Source organism: Aotus nancymaae, unplaced genomic scaffold (genome assembly GCF_030222135.1).
Source record: "Aotus nancymaae isolate 86718 unplaced genomic scaffold, 86718_ANA_hifiasm-v0.15.2.pri h1tg000014l, whole genome shotgun sequence".
NCBI lineage: Eukaryota > Metazoa > Chordata > Mammalia > Primates > Aotidae > Aotus > Aotus nancymaae.
The window spans coordinates 103,296,324-103,318,181 of record NW_026988425.1 but is presented as its reverse complement, the minus strand read 5'-3'; the positions used below and the strand labels follow the sequence as shown (position 1 = coordinate 103,318,181).

The 21,858-nt window shown below is 36.5% G+C and overlaps 1 pseudogene; it reads left to right on the top strand.

The window, feature by feature from the left end:
- The window catches only part of LOC105731951 (KICSTOR complex protein ITFG2-like), a 47,503-nt pseudogene extending 28,744 nt beyond the window's left edge, over window positions 1-18,759 (top strand).
- Window positions 18,760-21,858: the final 3,099 nt, after the last annotated feature.

Here is a 21,858-nt window from a genome sequence, read left to right as displayed (position 1 = left end):
GGTGGGCATGCGCACAGTATATTCCTTTTCTTGTTTTTCTGGTTTAGAGCCTTGAAGTGAATCTGCTTCAGGCAACTGGTGCTCATTCCTTCCTAGGAGCCAGTCTCAGAACTTTGATGTGTGGATAGACCACTGCAGTAAGTACATTTACAATAAATTACTCTGTCAAACAAGCACTCAGTTTTCATGCTGACCAAGTGCCCGGTGATGAACTGTCATCACTGATGTAGGTTGTTTACATATACAGACTATCAAGGGAAGCTACCACCTCGTCAAATTGGTAATGTTAAGTTATTCTTCAGATACTTACTTAGAGGAAAGGCTGAGGACTGACTAGGAAAAGGAGAAAAAAGAAAGATGGGTGGTAGCCTTTAGCTTCTCCTAGAATTCAGCTGTCTGCTGTAATGTAGCCTAAATTTGCAAACGTTACTCAACAAAACAACGTTAACTAACAGGAATCATCTTTTTTGAAAAGCAAATTAGTAATTAGTTATTGTTTCTCAAACTCCTTAGTGAATATTGTGATAAAGAATTTCAGAGATTTCATACTTGGGTGATGAGTGAACAATTTCAGTTTAGTCTCATCAAAATTGCAGTGTCTGGAAATTCCTCTTTGGTTCTGGAAATATTTTATTGTTGGTCCCAGTTTTCAATATAGTAAGTTGAGAGACAGAGTTGCTGTATATCATTGGCTGAGGACCAAAGTACCGTGGTTGGTATACTGGCTCTGCTTTATACCAGCTGTGTGAACTTTGGACCAGTTACTTAACCTCTCTGTTACTCAATTTCTGATTCATAAAGTAGGAATAATAATTATAGTACTGAAGCGTTATTGTACCTATTCAATGAGTAAATATATGTATGCCACTTTGAATTTTGTTTATCACATAGTAAATACTCAATAGATATTAGCTGCCATTCTTTTCTTTTGATATGTTAGTGAGATTTGATGTATTTTTGAAATTTGACGTATTAGTGAATGGGCTGCATCAGAGGCAGCTAGTGAAACACTCCTTTAAGCTAGATCTTGGTCACGTAGCATCAAAGATTCTGACCTCAGGTAATCCTCCTGCTAGGCTGCCAGAAGTCCTATCTCTAAATATGCTCCTTAAGGGCCTTGTAGAGACTGGAACTTTACAACTATAAACTGCTGTCCTTCAAGTTTTTCCCCTTTTTTGGTCTCTATTAAATTCATTTTCCTATGCGGGCTCTCTTTTGGTTCCATATGAAGTTTAAGGTGGTTTTTTCCAGTTCTGTGAAGAAGGTCATTGGTAGCTTGATGGGGATAGCGTTGAATCTGTAAATTACTTTGGGCAGTATGGCCATTTTCACGATATTAATTCTTCCTAACCATGAACATGGAATGTTTCTCCATCTGTTTGTATCCTCTCTTATTTCGTTGAGCAGTGATTTGTAGTTCTCCTTGAAGAGGTCCTTTACATTCCTTGTTAGTTGTATTCCTAGGTATTTTATTCTCTTTGTAGCAATTGTGAATGGCAGTTCGTTCTTGATTTGGCTCTCTTTAAGTCTGTTATTGGTGTATAGGAACGCTTGTGATTTTTGCACATTGATTTTGTATCCTGAGACTTTGCTGAAGTTGCTTATCAGTTTCAGGAGCTTTTGGGCTGAGATGAGGGGGTCTTCTAGATATACAATCATGTCGTCTGCAAATAGAGACAATTTGACTTCCTCCTTTCCTAATTGAATACCCTTTATTTCTTTTTCTTGCCTGATTGCTCTGGCTAGAACTTCCAGTACTATATTGAATAGGAGTGGTGAGAGAGGGCATCCTTGTCTAGTGCCAGATTTCAAAGGGAATGCTTCCAGTTTTTGCCCATTCAGTATGATATTGGCTGTCGGTTTGTCGTAAATAGCTTTTATTATTTTGAGATACGTTCCATCGATACCTAGTTTATTGAGGGTTTTTAGCATAAAGGGCTGTTGAATTTTGTCGAAGGCCTTCTCTGCATCAATTGAGATAATCATGTGGTTTTCTAAGCAAAAAGAACAAAGCAGGAGGCATCACACTACCAGACATCAAACTCTACTACAAGGCTACAGTAATCAAAACAGCATGGTACTGGTACCAAAACAGAGATATAGACCAATGGAACAGAACAGAGGCGTCGGAGGCAACACAACATATCTACAACCACCTGATCTTTGACAAACCTGATAAAAACAAGCAATGGGGAAAGGATTCCCTGTTCAATAAGTGGTGTTGGGAAAACTGGCTAGCCATATGCAGAAAGCAGAAACTGGACCCCTTCCTGACACCTTACACTAAAATTGACTCCAGATGGATTAAAGACTTAAACATAAGACCTAACACCATAAAAACACTAGAAGGAAACCTAGGCAAAACCATTCAGGACATAGGCGTAGGCAAGGACTTCATGACCAAAACACCAAAAGCATTGGCAACAAAAGCCAAAATAGACAAATGGGACCTAATCAAACTCCACAGCTTCTGCACAGCAAAAGAAACAGTCAATAGAGTGAATCGGCAACCAACAGAATGGGAAAAAATTTTTGCAGCCTACCCATCTGACAAAGGGCTGATATCCAGAATTTACAACGAGCTAAAAAAGATTTACAAGAAAAAAACAAACAAGCCCATTCAAAAGTGGGCGAAGGACATGAACAGATACTTTACAAAAGAAGACATACATGAGGCCAACAAGCATATGAAAAAATGCTCATCATCACTGGCCATTAGAGAAATGCAAATCAAAACTACATTGAGATACCACCTCACACCAGTTAGAATGGCAATCATTAAAAAATCTGGAGACAACAGATGCTGGAGAGGATGTGGAGAAATAGGAACACTTTTACACTGTTGGTGGGAGTGTAAATTAGTTCAACCATTGTGGAAAACAGTGTGGCGATTCCTCAAGGACCTAGAAATAGAAATTCCATTTGACCCAGCAATCCCATTACTGGGCATATATCCAAAGGATTATAAATCGTTCTACTATAAGGACACATGCACACGAATGTTCATAGCAGCACAGTTTACAATAGCAAAGACCTGGAACCAACCCAAATGCCCATCGATGATAGACTGGACAGGAAAAATGTGGCACATATACACCATGGAATATTATGCAGCCATTAAAAACGAGGAGTTCGCGTCCTTTGTAGGGACATGGATGAACCTGGAAACCATCATTCTCAGCAAACTGACACAAGAACACAAAATCAAACACCACATGTTCTCACTCATAGGCGGGTGTTGAACAAGGAGAACACATGGACACAGGGAGGGGAGCACTATACATGGGGGTCTGTTGTGGGGGAGTGGGGGGGACAGCGGGGGGGGTGGGGAATTGGGGAGGGATAGCATGGGGAGAAATGCCAGATATGGGTGAAGGGGAGGAAGGCAGCAAATCACACTGCCACGTATGCACCTAAGCATCAACCTTGCATGTTTTTCACATGTACCCCAAAACCTAAAATGCAATAAAAAAAAAAAAAAAAAAAAAATAAATTCATTTTCCTGCTCACTTTCAAAGGTAAAATAGGAAGTCTTAACTTTGGTCCCAAATTATACTGAAAGCATATTTTCATTTTGACACTACATTTTATGTCTATTTCTCCTACTGGACTGTAAGTCTCTAGAGGGACTCTATTATTTCTCTAGTGTTTATAGCACAGAGTGTGACATGTGGTAGATGAATAGTGAATAAGTCTTGAATGAAATTTATTGAACTCTTGAGTTCTTAGAATCTGCAAGCCTTCCAATTCATTCTCCCTTTATGATTTGATGTCATTTTCAAATCAAGTGAACACCCACTGAATTAGTCTTTTTGGGCTGCTATAACAAAAATTTATAAACCAGGTAGCTTATAAACAACAAACATTTATTTCTTACAGTTCTGGAGACTGAGAAGTCTAAGATCAAGCACCAGCAGATTTGGAGTCTGGTGAGGGCTTGCTTTCTCATAGATAATGTCTTCTCACTGTACCTCACATGGTGGAAGGGACTAGCTAGCTCTTTGTGATCTATTTCGTAAGGACACTAATCTCAATCACAAGGGTAATGACTTGGTGATCTAATCACCCCAAAGGCCCTACCTCTTAATACCATCACCTTGAGGGTTAGGATTTAAACATGAATTTGGAGGGGAAATATAAACACTCACATTCTGCACCACCACCACCACCTGCCCCACCAAATTCATGTCCTCACATGCAAAATACATTTATTCCATTCCAGTAGCCCCAAAAGTCTAAGGTTCAGAGTGTTGTGTAAATATCATTTAAATCAGATACTGGTGAGACTGAAGATATAATTCATCCTTAGGCAGATTTCTCTCCATCCATGAACTATGAAATTAAGCATATTATATGCTTCCAAAATACAATGGTGAGACAGGCATAGAGCATTCCCATTTCATAATGGAGAAATAGGAAAGAAGAGGGTAACAGGTCTCAAGTAAGTTCTAAAACCCAACAGAGCAAACAACATTAAATCTTAAGAATAAGCTTGTTTCACTGCATATACCACCTTCTGGACATGACAGGGTGGAGGTTGGGCCCTCAAGTTTCTGGATAGCCTTTAACTTCATGGTTTTCCAGGTGCAGCCCTCACCCAAGCTCTCAAGGGTTGGAGCCATATGTCTGTGGCTCTCCCAGGCTGGACTTGTATATGCAGACAGTCCTACCAGTCTGAGGTAATGGGGGTGGCCTTGCCCCACAGCTCCAAAAAGCATTCCTCTAGTAGGTGCTCTCTATGATGGCCTCGACCCTGGGGCAGCTTTATATTTTCAAAAAATTCATGTATTTAAATCCTAACCTCCAAGGTAATGGTATTAAGAGGTGAGACCTTTAGCAGTGGTTAGATCATGAACACAGAGCTTTTATGATTGGAATTAGCACTCTTGTAAAAAGAGACCACAGAGAGCTAGCTAGCCTGTCTTTCATGTGAGGACACTACAAAAAAAGTGCCATCTATGAAGCAGGAAATAGCCCTCACCAGACACCAAGTCTGCTGTTGCCTTGATCTTGGATTTCTCAGTTTCTAAAACTGTGAGAAATAAAAGTTTGTTGTTTATAAACCACCTAGTTTATTATATTTTTGTTGTAATAGCCCAGACAGACCAAGAAGCCTGTTTCATGATGAGTAACTTTAGCAAAACTCATCAGCGCTCTCAGCTTCTTTCCTCCCCAGTATTCTGCCACACCCCACGTTGGCTCTTAGGAGCTGCTTACTTTTTTCTTCTTGCTTCAAAGCTTCGGGACTCTTCAGGTAGAAGGAAAATCCCACAATCTGTATATGACTGACATGCCATGTTTATGAATTTCCACTCTGTTACATTTTGGAAATTCTGTGCCTACTCTTGGTCATTTCCCTTAACGGATATTCCAGAATACCTCAGAAGTCCCATTGTTTTGTCTATCTCATTCTCAGTAGCTGAACTTTCCCTTCCTTTGCTGAAAAATAGAGGCCATAGCCATTGGACAACCTTGCCCTTCCTGCTTTTCAGTTCCTAATTTATTATTTTCTTGCCTGTATCCTTCTCTTTTTCCTCAAATTCTTGAATGTGTCTTCTGGTTGCTCCAATATCTTTGTCTGTCGATAATGTCTTCTTTCTTTTATATCAATCATTTCTTTTTTATTGCCTTTTTACCAGACCAGAAAACAAGTTCTAACATTGTAAAAATTTTCCTCTTAATTCCACCTCTACTAAATGAATCACTTGAACATCTAACCCACTTTTTTTTTTTTTTCCAACTTCAACTCTAATTCCCTTCTCAAGCGTCATTCTCTGGCTTCTATTAATACCTTTTGGAAAACTTCTCACTAAAATTTTAAATTTCACATTGCCAAATGTGAAAAGTGTTTGCCAAAAAGTCTTTGCTTCTTAGCATTCTTGATCCATCTGTAGGCATCATATTTGCTGTCCATTTCCCTTTTTCTTGACATTTTCTTCTCCGTAACACACGTTCTCCTAGCTCTCTCAGTCTGGTCTATCCTCGATAGGTTTCACTAATTCGCCCATCCCCTTTCACTTTTGTTTCATGTTTGTGTTCCCAGTAATTCTTCCTTGGACTTCCCAGTTTGTTTCCTTTATTGACATCATCCAGTTTTATGATTCTAGCTATTGCCTAGTTATCAACTCCCAAAATGATATCTTCCTTGTTACTTTTCTCCTGAGACCAATTTTCAGCTGTATACTAAGTATCTTAACATGAATGTCTCATAAGCATCTCAAATTCATCATGGTTCACAAGAAACTCTTAATTTCGTCCATTGGTTGACCATATGACTACGAAGTGAGGAGTTCAAGAATTCCCTTTCATCATCACAGGTGTGAGTTCATTTTTACCTCTGGAGGTCATTGAGTAAAGAAAAAGAACCAGAGGGAACTGACTCATATGACAACTAATGCTTGTTGGAGGTGATAGGAAGCAAGAATTGGGCCAGGAAGATTCCAACTTGGGGAATCTTCCAGGGCAGTTTAAGAAAATGCAGTGCAAAGGAAGATCCTGGTTTCTAAATACACATTTGGTTACTGGGCTGTGGGATCAGAAAAAAAGGGCCATGGTGAGAGAGTACAATCAAAGAAGTTTGAGAAGGGAACCTGAAACACTTTCCCAACTACTCAGATCTGCATGAAACAGACCTGAAACTTACAAGTTGGTTCTTAGTAGTGTCATCTTTTGGGACAAACTCTAGGAAAATAGCATGTTTCTTTGACTGGAAAATTTACTATATGTAATGTTTGCTGGAAATTTGCCTAAGAATTTATAGTGCTTTGTCCTTTCTCTCCATCAGAATTCTTGGTAGTCTTTAGAAAGGTAAAATTTAAATACAATACATGAGAGAATATAGTTAATTACTAAGAATACCTCAAGTTACTCTTGTTTAATTTTCTGCTACTTTTATTCCTAGTTTCTGTTTCTTTTGTCCTTGTTACTTATTTTCTCTTCTTCTGTTGAAGTATATTGAGGAAAACTATTCCAAGTGTTCTTCAGACTTTGGGATACCACTCTATTCCTTGTGAGGACTGAATACATATTTTTGTCCAAATAATTGAATAAGAGCTGGCATATTTTATGGGGTTAAAGATTGTGTAGAAACTCAAAGAAACAGAACTCTGAACCTATCTCTCAGAGACTCACTAAACAATTTTGTGGTTAGTGGAAACTGGAAGACATTGTGTTAAGTCAGGCACTGAAAGGCAAATATGCATGTTCTCACTCATATGTGGGAGCTAAAATACTTGATTTCCTGAAGGTAGACATTGGAATAATGGTTATCACAGTTTCAGAAGGTAGTGGGGAGAGGGAGATCAGATGAAGTTGGTTAATGGGTACAAAAATACAGCTAGGCAGTAGGAATAAGATCTAGTGTTTGGTAGTGCGATAGGATGACTGGAGTTAACAATAATTTATTATGTAGTTCAAAACGACTAGGGAAGTAGATTTGGGATGTTCTCAACACAAATAAATGATACATGTTTGAGGTGGCGGATGTCTCAATTACCTTTATTTGATGATAACACATTGTATGCTTTTATCAAAATATCACAGGTACCCTATACATATGTGCAACTATTATGTGTGCATAAAAATTAAAGATAATTAGGCAGGCTGCATTTATTAGAACTTGAGGCATGCTACAGCAGGTCCATCCTATCTAGAGTGTGTCCCTGTTATTCTCTTGTTCCCTTGGTTAATGAGCAGATCAAACTTTCCCAGGCTCTTTGTCTTCCATCATAGAGCAGCCTACTGGGATCTGAAATTGTCAACAATATGACATATATGGATATAATGGTGGTTGTATTAATTTCCTAAGATTGCCATAATGAATTGCCACAAACTTTATAGCGTCAAACAACAGAAATTTATTCTGTCACAGTTCTGGAGCCAGAAATAAAAAAATCAAGGTATTATCAGTGTTTCTTTCTTCTAGAAGCTCTGGGGAAAAATCTATTTCTTTCCCTTCTCCTAGCTTCCGGTAGCAGCTGATAGTCCTTTGTGTTCCTTGATTTGTAGACTCATCACTCCAAACTCTGCTTTCCTCTTCACATGGCCTTTCCCTCTGTGTCTCAAATCTCTCTCTCATTTCTCTTGCAAGGACACCTATTAGGAGCCCACTCTAAATCCAGGATAATCTTATCTTGAGATCCTTAACTTAATTAAACCTGCAAAGATTCTATCTTTAAATAAGGTCACATTCACAAGTACCAGGGGCTAAGACTAGACATATCTTTGAGGGGTACATAATTCAGCCCACTACAGTGGCCGAGATTGCTTTCTCAGGCCTGAAAAAGAAGACTTCTGGTAATTCAGTATGAGCCTACTATAATTATGGAAAATGAGCTGAAGATTTAAGCAAATAAAGTTGCTTGGATTCTTATCACACTTTGCCTCTGTTGTTGCAGAATTTCTTCTTTACAGATTTTAAGCAGTTAAAAAGAAGGTGACTATTTCAGAATTCTAAAAAAATTAAGAAACTTATTTGTGACATGCTTCACATTTTTGCTTAATTCTATTATTATTTATAGTTTCTAAATTTTGCAGTGGTATATACTTGTTAGAATTACAGAGAAACCAAAATAAGTGAATATACTTTGAGCTCCCCATCCACATATAAAGACTCTTAATTCTTTGGTGCATAACCTTGAGATTATATTTAGCTTACTAGATATTTACACATTCATATATATCCATATATCCATATGTAGCAGATAATATGCATTTATATTCGTTACATTTTTATTCATAATACATGACTTTTTAAGAAGTCAATAAATATACATCTTGTTGATGTTTTAAAACATTTTCATAAATTCTTTGACACTTCCATTTCATCCCATCCCATCACAAATTGGAGTTTAATTCTCCTCCTATTTGAATATGGGCTAGACTTAGTGACTTGATTCTAAAGAATATTATATGGCAGAATGATACCATTCTAATTCTGAGGCTGGGTTATAAAACGTGACACAGCTTCTATTTGGCTCTTTCTCTTTTGTAAAATGTACCTGTGAGGGGATCCCTGAGTCGACAATGTAAGATGTTTGGCTATTTTGAAACAGCCATGCTGGAGACAGTATGTGGAAAAACCATATTAGAGAAAGAATTGCCCAAGGAGTCACAGCTATTTCAGCCCTCAAATGCTTGCCTTACCCCAGACAATCGTCAGACACATGATAATTTCAGTCTCCAGATTTTTAGCCACCTGAGATGACTCTGAGTAGAGTAGAGCCATTTCTGATGAGCCCTGAACAAATTGCATATTTGTGAGGAAAGAAATATTGTTGCTGTTTTAAGTCATTATGTTTTGGAATATTACGTTATGTAGCAACAGATAACTGGAACACATCTACTTAATCTCTCTTAATGGCTGTGCAGTGTTTTAATATTATGTGTGTGTCACCTTTAACCTGTTTCTTATTGTTGGACATTGAGTTTTTCAAGTTTCAGTTGTTTTAAAAATTGGAACAACCTTGAACATAGATGTCTGTTCTCTTGTGCAATTATTATTTTAAGTTGAAATTTTGGAAATTTCAGGTAGTACACAAAAGTGTGTCATGGTGGTTGTTTTGTCACAAGGATTTCAAATTGTACATGGTTATTCTTTTTAATCTTGCCAGTTTAAGGCAGACATTACTTTTCTTCATTGACATGTAGATGTTATAACTGACTTTCTGATATACTATTACTGGGAATACATCTTATGATTTATTGTTATGATTTACTTAATTTACTACTAACGTTTTATACATCTTGTCCTATGTCAGGGCACACATAGAAAATGGTAGTACTTGTATGATACCCCAAGGTAAACTACAGGAGTTTGGAGGTCACCTATATGAAATATAAAGAAAAAATCATTATATTTTTATGAGGAATGGTATTAATATGATGATATTTATCTGTAAATTTGAATAAAACCTCCAACTTGCAGATAAATTACTTCTGAATTTACTATGATGAAGTTTATCTTGCTCCCATGGAAATAACTTTTATTGTAAATATATACTAGCATTTATGCTTGAAAACATTACACATAATTATCTGATAAAGGCATTGTCTTAGTTCATTTGTGCTGCTATAACATAATACTTGAGACTGGTTCATTTATAAAGAATAGAAATTTATTTCTCACAGTTTCTTCAGACTGGGAAATCCAAGGTTAAGGTAATGTCAGTTTTAGTGTCTGATGAGGGCCTGGCCTCTGCCTCTGAGATGGCATCTTGTTGCTACATCCTCCATAGGGGACCAATGCTGAGTCCCCAGATAGCAGAAGGGACAGAAGAGCAAAAGAGTCTAGCTAGTTCCTTCTTCCCTTATAAAGTCACTAATCCTGTTAATGAGGGCTCTGCCCTCCTAACTTAATCACCATGTAAAGGCCATATCTCTTAATACTTTTACACTGACGATTAAGTTTTAACATGAATATTGGATGAAACACAAACATTTAAACCATAGCAGTCATCATCAAGAAGAAAATTTATTGCCATAGACAATGCATTATAAAACACACTTTACATCCACTAAAATTTTTTATTTTGTAACCACTGAAATTATATTTCAGTTAAAGTTTTTTCTTTTATTGATAAATGCAATGTTGACATTTCTTACTATAAGAAATGAGTGGGCTTTGAATCCAACCAAACTTTTTAACATTAAGTATTTCAAAATCATGGTGAAGCTTTTATTTGGAGAACATACTTCATTATAAGAACATCTCATCATTAGTTTAAAGACCTCTAGAGAGAGCATATGTCATAAACATACTGGGTCCACAGCCCAGAAATGTGCCCTCCAGGATTTTCTGTCACCATTGGGAATGGGACACCCATCCCCGAGCAGGTATCTGACTACTGAAGTAGATATCCAGTGATAGCACCAACTTGCCCGTGCTCAGCAAGTTATGGAGAACAGCAAGTGCCAGGTGTAGCTCATCCCTCATCTTGCTTTCCATCTGTGACAGATAGATCTTTGAACCCACCACCAAGATCATCACTGTCTGAGGCAAAAGGTGTTGGGGCTCAAGCTGTTCAAGCCTTGTCCTATTGCCTCATGGGCTGAGATAAAATTGCTACTCTTCTGCATACCTGCAAACAGTTTTCTGGATAAGCTTTGCACTAACAGATTCAACTTGCTAATATTTTATTTATGAATTCTGTGTAAAATAGTCATAATTATGTTTACCTTCATTCTCCTTTTTTTGTGGTACTTATGTTTAGTCTATGATACAGCTAATTATGTTGGCTTCATACAAATCTTGGAGTTTTTTCATTGTTTTCTCTGCTCTGGAAAGGGATAAATAGGCTAAGGATGATAAACCAGTTGAAGGCATTCTAGAACTTATTCCTAAAAGTACATAGATTTAGAACATTTAAAATACAGATTTTACGGTTGATTTTTACTTCAGGTGATTTTTTTAATCGAATATTCTGTAAATTTTGATAATTTACTTTTTTAAAGAAACATTTTTTCATTGAAGTCTTTGATTTTTCAGTGGAGTTGCACACAGGATTCTCTCATAATTTAAATAACCTTCTCTAATTTGGTGTTAATCTCCATAGTGGTCAAGATTGCAAGTTACAAGTCTTCTAGGATTCCAATAATGGCATTATCATTTGCTTGCTTTGTGGCTTGAACAAGTTTCTTAATGCTCTGAGGCTCAGTTTACTCTGAAAAATTGAAATACAAATATCTACCTGATAAGGCTATAGAGAGTATTAAATATTCCAATGATTTTAAAGTACTCAACAAAGTCTCTGGTACGCAGATAGCTATACATAAATGACAGTTTTTATCCTTATATTCCTTATTCTAATTGTTACATAATAATGTCTTCCTTCTTTTTTTTTTTTTTGGATTAGATTTGACATTTCATGTGTGGTTTTTCTTCCTGAAGGAATAAGTCTTTGAGTTTATATACTTTTATTCTACTGTTCCTGTGTTTAATCTACTATATACTCAACATTTAATTCTTAGTTCTTTTTCTGCTTTTTGTAGATACATTTGTTATTCTTTAAAAAAATTTACATTAATATTTTATGAGAGAGCCAAGTTTGTATAAAAGTTTTACATTATCTTGGTATAATAAATTTTCCCACAAATGATTTTTGTGATGTATTTTTAAATTTTTGATTTCTAAAATTAGCATACAGTGTTTTATTTTGTTACTCTTTATCTAGCTTCTATTATTCTCAAATTTTACTTCTTATTTTCTGTACTCTGTGTTTAAGAAATATTTTTAATGATCTGAATTTCCCTCTGAATACAGTTTTAGAATTTTCATTGTTTTTAAACATTTATTCTCTAATTTCAGTTTTGCCGCAGGAGTTATTGAATAGAATAACCTAATATTTTATTTCATTGTTTCATTTTTCTTCTGTCTTCTTAGCAAGCTTCTCATGGTCAGTGACTCAATTGTCCTAAGTTTTTTTTTTCAACTTTTAAGTTCAGGAGTACAAGTGCAAGTTTGTTATACAGGTGAACTTGCATTTTGGGGGTTTGTTGTACACATTATTTCATCACCCAAGTATTAAGCCTAATATCCATTAGTTATTATTCCTGATCCTCTCACTCCTCCCAGCTTCCACCCTCATATAGGCCCCAGTGTCTGTTGTTCCCCTCTTGGTGTCCATGTGTTCTCATCATTTAGCTCCCACTTATAAGTGAGAACATGCAGTATTTGGTTTTTTGTTCCTGCATTAGTTTGCTGAGGATAAGGCCTCCAGCTCGAGCTATGTTCCTGTAAACATTCCTGCAAAGAGCATAATCTCTCTTTTTTAGTGGATGCATAGTATTCCATGGTGTAACTGTACCACATTTTCTTTTTGTCCCTTTAACTTTTATGTTCTGGGGTACATGTGCAGGATGTGCAGTTTTGTTACATAGGTAAACGTGTGCCATGGTGGTTTACTGCACATATCAACCCATCACCTAGGTATTAAGCACAGCATCGATTAGCTATTCTTCTCGATGCTCTTCCTCCCCACTCCCAATAGGCCCTCAGTGTGTGTTGTTCCCCTCCATGTGTTCTCGTTGTTCAGCTCCAACTTATGAGTGAGAACATGGGGTTGCTGGTTTTCTGTTCTGGCATTAGTTTGCTGAGGATAATGGCTTCCAGCTCCATCCATGTCACTGCAAAGGACATGATCTTGTTCCTTTTTATGGCTGCATAGTATTCCGTAGTGTATGCTTACCACCTTTTCTCTATCCAGTCTATCATTGATGGACATTTGGGTTAATTCCATGTCTTTGCTATTGTGAATACTGCTGCAGTGAGCATACTTGTAACTATATCTTTATAATAGATTAATTTCTATTCTTTTGGGTATATGCCCAACTAATGGGATTACTGGGCATCAAATACCAATGGGTCAAATGGCATTTCTGCCTTTAGGTCTTTGAGGAATCCACCACACTGTTTTCCACAATGGTTGAACTAATTTACACTCCCACCAACAGTGTAAAAACCTTTCTTTTTCTCCACAACCTCACCAGCATCTGTCATTTCTGGACTTTTTAATATTCACCATTCTGACTGGCATGAGATGGTATCTCATTGTGGTTTTGAATTGCATTTCTTTAATGATCAGTGATGTTGAACTTTTTTCGTATGTTTCTTGGCCACATGAATATCTTCTTTTGAGAAGAATCTCTTCATGTCCTTTGCCCACATTTTAATGGTTTTGTTTTTCTTGTAAATTTGTTTCACTTCCTTGTAGACTCTGGATATTAGACCTTTGTCAGATAAATAGATTGCAAAATTGTTCTTCCACCTGTAGGTTGTGTGATCACTCTGATTATAGTTTCTTTTGCTGTTCAGAAGTTCTTTGGTTTAATTAGATCCCATTTGTAAATTTTTGCTTTTGTTGCAATTATTTCTGGCATTTTCATTATGAAATCTTTGCTGTGCATATGTCCTGAATGGTATTGTCTAGATTTTCTTCTAAGGTTTTACAGTTTTGGGTTTTATATTTAAGTCTTTTATCCATCTTGACTTGATTTTTGTGTAAGGTGTAAGGAAGTGGTCTAGTTTCAATTTTCTGCATGTGGCTAGGCAGTTCTCCCAGCATCATTTATGAAATAGGAAATACTTTTGTCATTGTTTGTTTTTGTCAGGTTTATCAAAGATAAGATGTACCACATTTTCTTTCTCTAGTCTACTATTGATGGGCATTTAGACTGACTCCATGTCTTTGCTACTGTGAATAGTGTGCAACTTTATGGTAGAATGATTTATATATTTTTTGTATATATACCCAGTAATGGGATGGTTGGGTTGAATGGTATTTATGTTTTTAGGTCTCTGAGTAACCTACACACTGTCTTCCATAATGGTTGAACTAATTTACTCTCCTACCAACAATATATAAGCCTTCCTTTTTCTCTAAAACCTCACCAGCATCTCTTATTTTTTGACTTTTTAATGATAGCCATTCTGACTGGCATGAGATGGTATCTAATTGTGGCTTTGATTTGCATTTCTCTAATGATCAGTGATGTTGAGATTTTTTTCATATGCTTATTGGCCGCATGCATATCTAAAGTGTCTGTTTATGCCCTTTGCCCATTTTTAATGGGGTTGTTTTTTTTTTCTTGTAAATTTGTTCAAGTTTCTTACAGGTGCTTGTTAATAGACCTTTGTCAGATGCATGATTTGTAAAAATTTTCTTCCATTCTGTAGGTTATCTCTTCACTCTGTTGATAATTTTATTTGCTGTGCAGAAGCAATTTAGTTAACTAGATTTAATTTGTCTATTTTTGCTTTTGTTGCAATTGCTTTTGGCATCGTTGTCATGAAATCTTTTCCATTCTTATGTCCAGAATGCTATTGCCTATCAAAGAAATCAGAGATGACACAAACAAATGGAAAAACATTCCATGCTTATGGATAAGAAGAATCAATATTAAAATGGTCATATTGCCCAAAGCAATTTATAGATTCAATGCTATTCTTATTAAACCACCAGTGACATTCTCCACAGAACTAGAAAAAACTATTTTAAAATTCATATGGAACCAAAAAAGAGCTCGAATAGCCAAGGCAGTTCTAAGCAAAAAGAACAAAGCTGGAGGCATTATGATACCCATATTCAAAATATACTACAGGACGACAGTAACTCATGGTACTGGTAGAAAACAGACACATAAACCAATGGAACAGAATCAAGAACCCAGAAATAAGGCCACACACCTATAACTATTGGACCTTCAACAAACCTGACAAAAATAAGCAATAGGAAAAGGACTCCCTATTCAATAAATGGTGCTGAGATATCTGGCTAGCCATGTGCAGAAATTTGAAACTGGACCCCTTCTTTATGCCATACACAAAAATTAACTCAGGGTGGACTAAAGACTTAAATGTAAAGCCCCCAAAACTACAAAAACCCTGAAAGACAACCTAGGCAATGCCATTCTGTCCTAAGTTTCGATTTTACAACTGCCTCCAATGTAGATTAGTTGTTACACTGTGGCTTTAGAATTCCTGAAATTCTTCTTTATCACACCTATCTTCCTCTTCATATTATTCTGTTACTTTTAATTTCAGTATTTTCCCTTTATACATTATTTTCTCAATTTTATAAAGGCCAAGTCTTTTATTCTTTCTAGAATGTCAACAAGTTCCAAACATTTTCTTTTAGTTACTTCTGTAATACATTTTCTAAACCGTTCTTTGATCCTACAGAAGGCAGTTTATTTTGCTTTACTTTATTTTTTCTCCAGATCTCATTTTAAATTTTTGTTTACCTTTTTGCATTTTTGGGTAGGTAAAATAGATCCAGACTTGTTCATTATAGTAGGCATTGATTCTTTGCTTAAATCTGCAAGTGGAGGTTGTATTAACAACCACAGATTCCATTATATTTCTAGTTAATAGAAGAATTTCATCTCTTTTCTATTGTCTATTGAATCTTTTTTCTACTTCTTCTGCATGGTATGCTAAACTGATGTCTGTATAGTACTTAATTCCGGAAAATGCTATTATAAGGGCTCCCTTTTCTGCTTTTCTTTATGGTGCTTAAATAGGCATGCAATCCTTTACATTTATTGCTTCACTGCTAGTTTCCCCTTATCTTCTACTTAAGCATTTTCTGAGTATCTTCTGGGTGATACAATCCTCTAGACCTGCATTCTTTAGAGGGCCCAGTTATAGTTCATTTCCAACCATATCCAAACCCACCGGGGTTGAAGTCTATGTGTTCAACAGGAAGTATACACCTGTAGCCCACACATTTCCTTGTAAAACACACCAAGGACACCTGGACCATCACTAACAGTTGTTCTCTTCTTTTTTTTATGTTTTATAGTAGCCGTCTGAAGAGGTGTCAGAGAATATCTCGTTATGGTTTTGATTAGCATTTCCCCTATGATTATTGATGCTGAGCATCTTACCATATACCTGTGGGCCATTTGTTTGTCTTCTTTAGGGAAATTTTTGTTCAAATAGTTTGTACTTTTTTGTCAGGGTTTCTGTTGTTGTATTGCTTGATTTTTCTTTTTTGCTATTTGAGTTGATGGAGTTCCTTACATATTTGGGATATTAACCCCTTATCAGATGAATGGTTCACAAGTTTTTTCTTCCATTCCATAGGTTGCCTTTTACTCTATTGATTGTTTCCTTTGCTGTTCAGAAAAATTATAGTTTAGTTTAATCCCAGTTATGTATTTTTGCTTTTTTTTTTTTTTTTTTTTTTTGGGCTGTGTTTTTTGTGTCATATCCAAGAAGTCATTACCAAGATCAATGTTGTGAGGGTTTTCCTCCATTTTCTCTTAGGAATTTTGTAGTTTCAAGTCTTAGGTTTAACCCATTGTGAGTTGGTTTTTGTGTATGATATAAAGTAAGAGTCCAATTTTATTCTTTTTCCCAATTCCACTTATTAAAGAGACTATCATTTCCCCATTATGTGTTTTTGGCACCCTTGTCAAAGATCAGTTTACTGTTTATTTGTGGATATATGTGGTATATGTGCAGATTTGCTTCTCAGCTCTCTATTCTGTTCCATTGGTCTATATGTCTGTCTTATACCAGTATCATGCTGTTTTATTTACTTTAGTTTTATAATACATTTTGAAATCAGAAAAAGTTATACCTCTAGGTTTGTTCTTTTCTTGAGACCATTTTGGCAATTTGGGTCTTTTGTGGTTTCATATTAGTTTTTGAATTGTTTTTTTCTGTTTCTGAAAAAAAAACTATCAATGGGATTTTGATAGGGATTGCACTGAATCTGTAAGTCATATTGAGTAATATGGATATTTTAACAATGTTGAATTTTCCAGTTAATGAACATAGAATGTCTTTTTGTTTATTAGTGTGTGTTTTAATTTCTTTTATCAATATTTCATTGTTTTAATGTATAAGTATTTCAGCTCCTTACTTAAGTTTATTCCTTAGTATTTTATTTTTTATATCATTGTAAATGGGGTTGTTTTCTTAATTTCTTTTTTGGTTATTCATTGTTAATATATAGAACTACAACTGATTTTTGTATGTTGATTTTTGTATGAGCCAACTTTTTTTGACTTTGGTTTCTAATTCTATGTTTTTTATATTTTGAGTGTGTACGTAAAATCTTTAGGAGTTTATACAAATAAGATCATGTTGTGTATAAACAGAGTTAATTTTATTGCTTCCTTTCTGATTTGGAGACTTTTTGTTTCTTTTTCACTCCTAATTGCTCTGGCTAGGACTTTCAGTACTATGTCACAAGAGTAGGCATCCTTGTCTTATTCCCGATCCTAGAGGGGGAAGCTTTCCATTTTTCACCATTGTGAAAAACATTAACCATGGGGTTTTCATATATGACCTGTATTGTGTTGAGGTTATTTTCCTATCTCCTTGTTTTTTTGAGAGTTTTTATCACAAAAAAGTGTTGAAATTTGTGTCTTTCATGCCCACAGATGGATATGGGTGTTGTGAGATGGTGGTGGGCTACATAGATCGTGTGGTGTGAGCTTTCTGCTGGGAGGAGCTAGGTGAGGGTCCCAAACATCTGGCAGGGCAGCTGGTGTCCCTCAAGAAATGGATGCTGGAGGGTCAGGTGGACAGCCGCCAGGTTGTGCTTGTGCAGTTCTACTATGTACCTGGAAAAAGGACACTGGGTCCCCTTCTGCCTCTGAAGGGGCCACAGATGGCATTAGGGAGACCCCAACTGACCAAGATGTGATCCTGCACCAGACATCTGGCCATATCTACAACAAGAATGTCTCCACTCACCTAACTGGCGACATCGAACAAGGCCACAGCACTGAGAGTGGTGGCTCTGGCCTCTTTGCTCTGTGTATGGGATGCTGAAGCTCATGGACGAAGCAGACAAGCTTCTGTGATCTGCACAAGTGGATCACCAGCTCTTTGCCCTGGAGAAATTGGATGTCACTGGCAATGGGCATGAGGAGGCAGTTGCATGCTAGGATGGACAGACATATATGATTGATGACAACCACACCGTCGTCCACTTCCAAGTGGATGAAAATATTCATGCCTTCTGTGTAGGCCTGTATGCCTGCAAAGAGGGCCGCCACAGCCCCTGCCTCCTATAGGTGACTTTCAACCAGAAGATCTCTGTGTACTGGGAGGTACAGCTGGAGCAGATGGAGTCTACCAATCTGCTGAAACTGCTGGAGAGCAAGCCGGAGTACCACAGCCTGCTGCAGGTGCTGGGCGTGGATCCCGACGACCTCCCTGTGGCTCATACCCTGCTTCACCAAATGCTCTACCCCATGGACCAGCCACTACAGTGTGTTCCCTGCAGCCTCCAGGATCCCACCTAGCTGTACTTGCCTCATAGCTGGTGGAGGATTCTTCTGAACCCTCAACCTACCCCCTAAAGGTATCTGTGGTATTGGCAGGATAGGGAATGTGCATTGCAAAAGTGCAGGATTTGACTATGGGCATGAAAGATAGTGGCAGTCTTAGGGTGACCACAAACTATAGACCTCATGGTCTTTTTGGTGAAAGAAGAAACAAATTGACCCTCTGCCCATTTTCTTATGGACCTCAACCATCACACCAGCATGGTCGTAGGATTTTGGCCTTGTTCCAAATAATCTGGGACATGTCCCACTCCCCACTCTCACTGTGTAGAAAACAAGAGACTTGTTTGTGTGTACCCAACACCCATAAGGAAACCAGGCTTTAGGCCCAGGGGAGCAGTGGAGGTAAGGGCTCCACCCCATCTTAAGCTCTGCCTTTCATGGCAGAATTCAAAGTTTTTGATATTAGTAGTTGTTAAAGGAATGGCAAACTGTTTTGTTTTGAAGGGTCTTTCAGCACAATCTACAGTCTGGTCTTACCTATGCTAACAACCTTAAGATGATTTTCCTCCATTTACCAAAGCAGCTGGGTCAGTTCTGTCTCATGTTGCCATGTTCTTCAGGTATTAGTCAGCTTCAGAAGCCCTGCTCCCATTTTTCCACCTGCCTATTCCCCCATAAAACATCTTATTGTATGTAAGACAACAGACATTTAAAATGTGATACAGGTTTATGATCCAGACCACAATGAGAATTATATCTTGGGCCATTAAAAAAAAAAAAAAGAAATTTGTCAAATGCCTTTTCTGCATTTGTTGAAATGATTATGTGTTTTTACCCTTCATTTGTTAATGTGGTATAACCCATTTATTGATGTGCATATGGAATATTATCCTTGCATCTAAGGGATAAATCTTACTTGGTCAAGGTGTATGATATGTTTATTATGTTGTTGAATTTGGTTTGCCAGCATTGTGTGCAGGATTTTTTTCATCTATGTTAACCAGACATATTAACCTGTGGTTTTCTTTTTTTTAGTATCATTTTTTGCCTGGTTTAGTATCAGGGTAATGCTGATTTTATACACTAAGTTTGGAAGTAGTATGTGTTCTTTAATTTTTAGGAAGAATTGCGAAGGATTAATGTTAAATTTTTAGATGTCTGATTGAATTCAACACTTGAAGTCATCTGGTTCTGGGCTTTGTTTTTATTGGAAGGATTTTGGCTACTAATTCAATTCCTTACTATTTATAAATCTGTTCAAATTTTCTATTAATGTATTATTCAGTCTTGTTAAGTTTTATGTTTCTCATAATTTATTCATTTCTTCTAGGTTATCCAATTTGCATATAATTTTTCATAATAGTCACTATGGTCATTTTTATTTCTGAGATATCTGTTATAATATCTCCACTTTCATTTCTGATTTTATTTGTTGGAATCCCTCTCTTTCTTAATCTAGCTAATGATTTGTCAATTTTGCTTACCTTTAAAAAAAAGCCAAATCTTATTTTATTTTCTATTCTATGTTTCATTTATTTCTGCTTTAATCTTTATTATTTCTCTCCTCCTACCTGTCGGCTTAGTTTGTTTTACTAGTTCTTTGAGATATAAAGTTAGGTAATTTATTTGAAATCTTTCTTCTTTTTCTTCTTTTTTTTTTGAGATGGAGTTTCACTGTTGTTACCCAGTCTGGAGTGTAATGGCGTGATCTCGGCTCACTGCAACCTCAGCCTCCTGGGTTCAAGCCATTCTCCTGCCTCAGGCTCCCAAATAGCTGGGATTACAGATATGCGCCACTGCACCCAACTAATATTGTAGTTTTAGTAGAGATGGGCTTTCTCCATGTTGGTCAGGCTGGTCTCAAACTCCTGACCTCAGGTGATCCACCTGCCTTGGCCTCCCAAAGTGCTGAGATTACAGGCATGAGCTACCATGCCCAGCTTCTTCTTTTTAATATACATGCTTACTGCTATAAAATGTCCTCTTAGTACTGTTTTTGCTGCATCCTATAAGTTTTGATATGTTGTGTTTTTGTTTTAAGTTGTCTCAATATATTTTTAAATTTGACTTTGGATTTATTTTTTGAACCATTGGTTATTCAGAAGTGTGTTTATTTCCACATATTCATAGATTTTCCAGTTTCCTGTCTATTAATTTCTAGTCTCTGTTATGATCAATAAAGAAACTTGGCATAATTGGACTCTTCTTAAATTGTTAAGATTGGTTTTGTTACCTAACATGATCTATCCTGGAGAAAATTACATGTATACTTGGGAAGAATATGTATTCAATTGCTGTTGTGTGGAATGTTCTGTATATGTCTATTAGGTCCATTTAGTCTATCACGTTGTTCAGGTCCACCCGTGTCCTTATTGATTAACTCTTCGACCCATTATCAAAAGTGAAGTACTGAAGTCTTCTATTATTATTGTATTTCTGTATTTTCCCTTTTATTTCTGTTAATGTTTGCTTTATATATTTAGGTGTTCTGATGTTTAGTGTGTGTGTGTGTGTGTGTGTGTGTGTGTGTGTGTGTGTGTATATATATATGTATTTATATTTGTTACATCTTCCTGGTGAATTGACCGTTTTATCATTCTATATTTTCCTCTATCTTGAGGCAGTTTTTGACTTAAAGTCTATTTTGTTTGATATAAGTATAGCCACCATGCTTTCTTTTGGTTATTATTTGTATAGGATGTGTATGTGTATATATGTATGTGTGTGTATGTGTGTGTATGTGTATCTTTTTGTTTTTAGCCTGTATGTCCTTAAATCTAAAATGAATCAATTGAGCACAGCATGTAGTTAAATCTTTTTGTTTATGCATTCAGTTACTCTGTGTCTTTTTATTGAAGAATTCATTCCATTAACATTTCAAGTAATTATTGTTAGAGAATAACTTACCGTTGCCTTTCTGTTAATAGTTTTCTGCCTGTTTTGTGATTCTTTTGTACCTTTTTTTCTCTTGCTGTCTTTCTTTATGTTACATTGAGGTTTTGGTATTGACATGCTTTGATTTTGTTCTCCTTTATGTAGATGTTTTCTTTGTGGTTACCGAGGGGCTTACATAAAACAACTTACTGTTATAACAATCTATTTTAAACTGCAAAC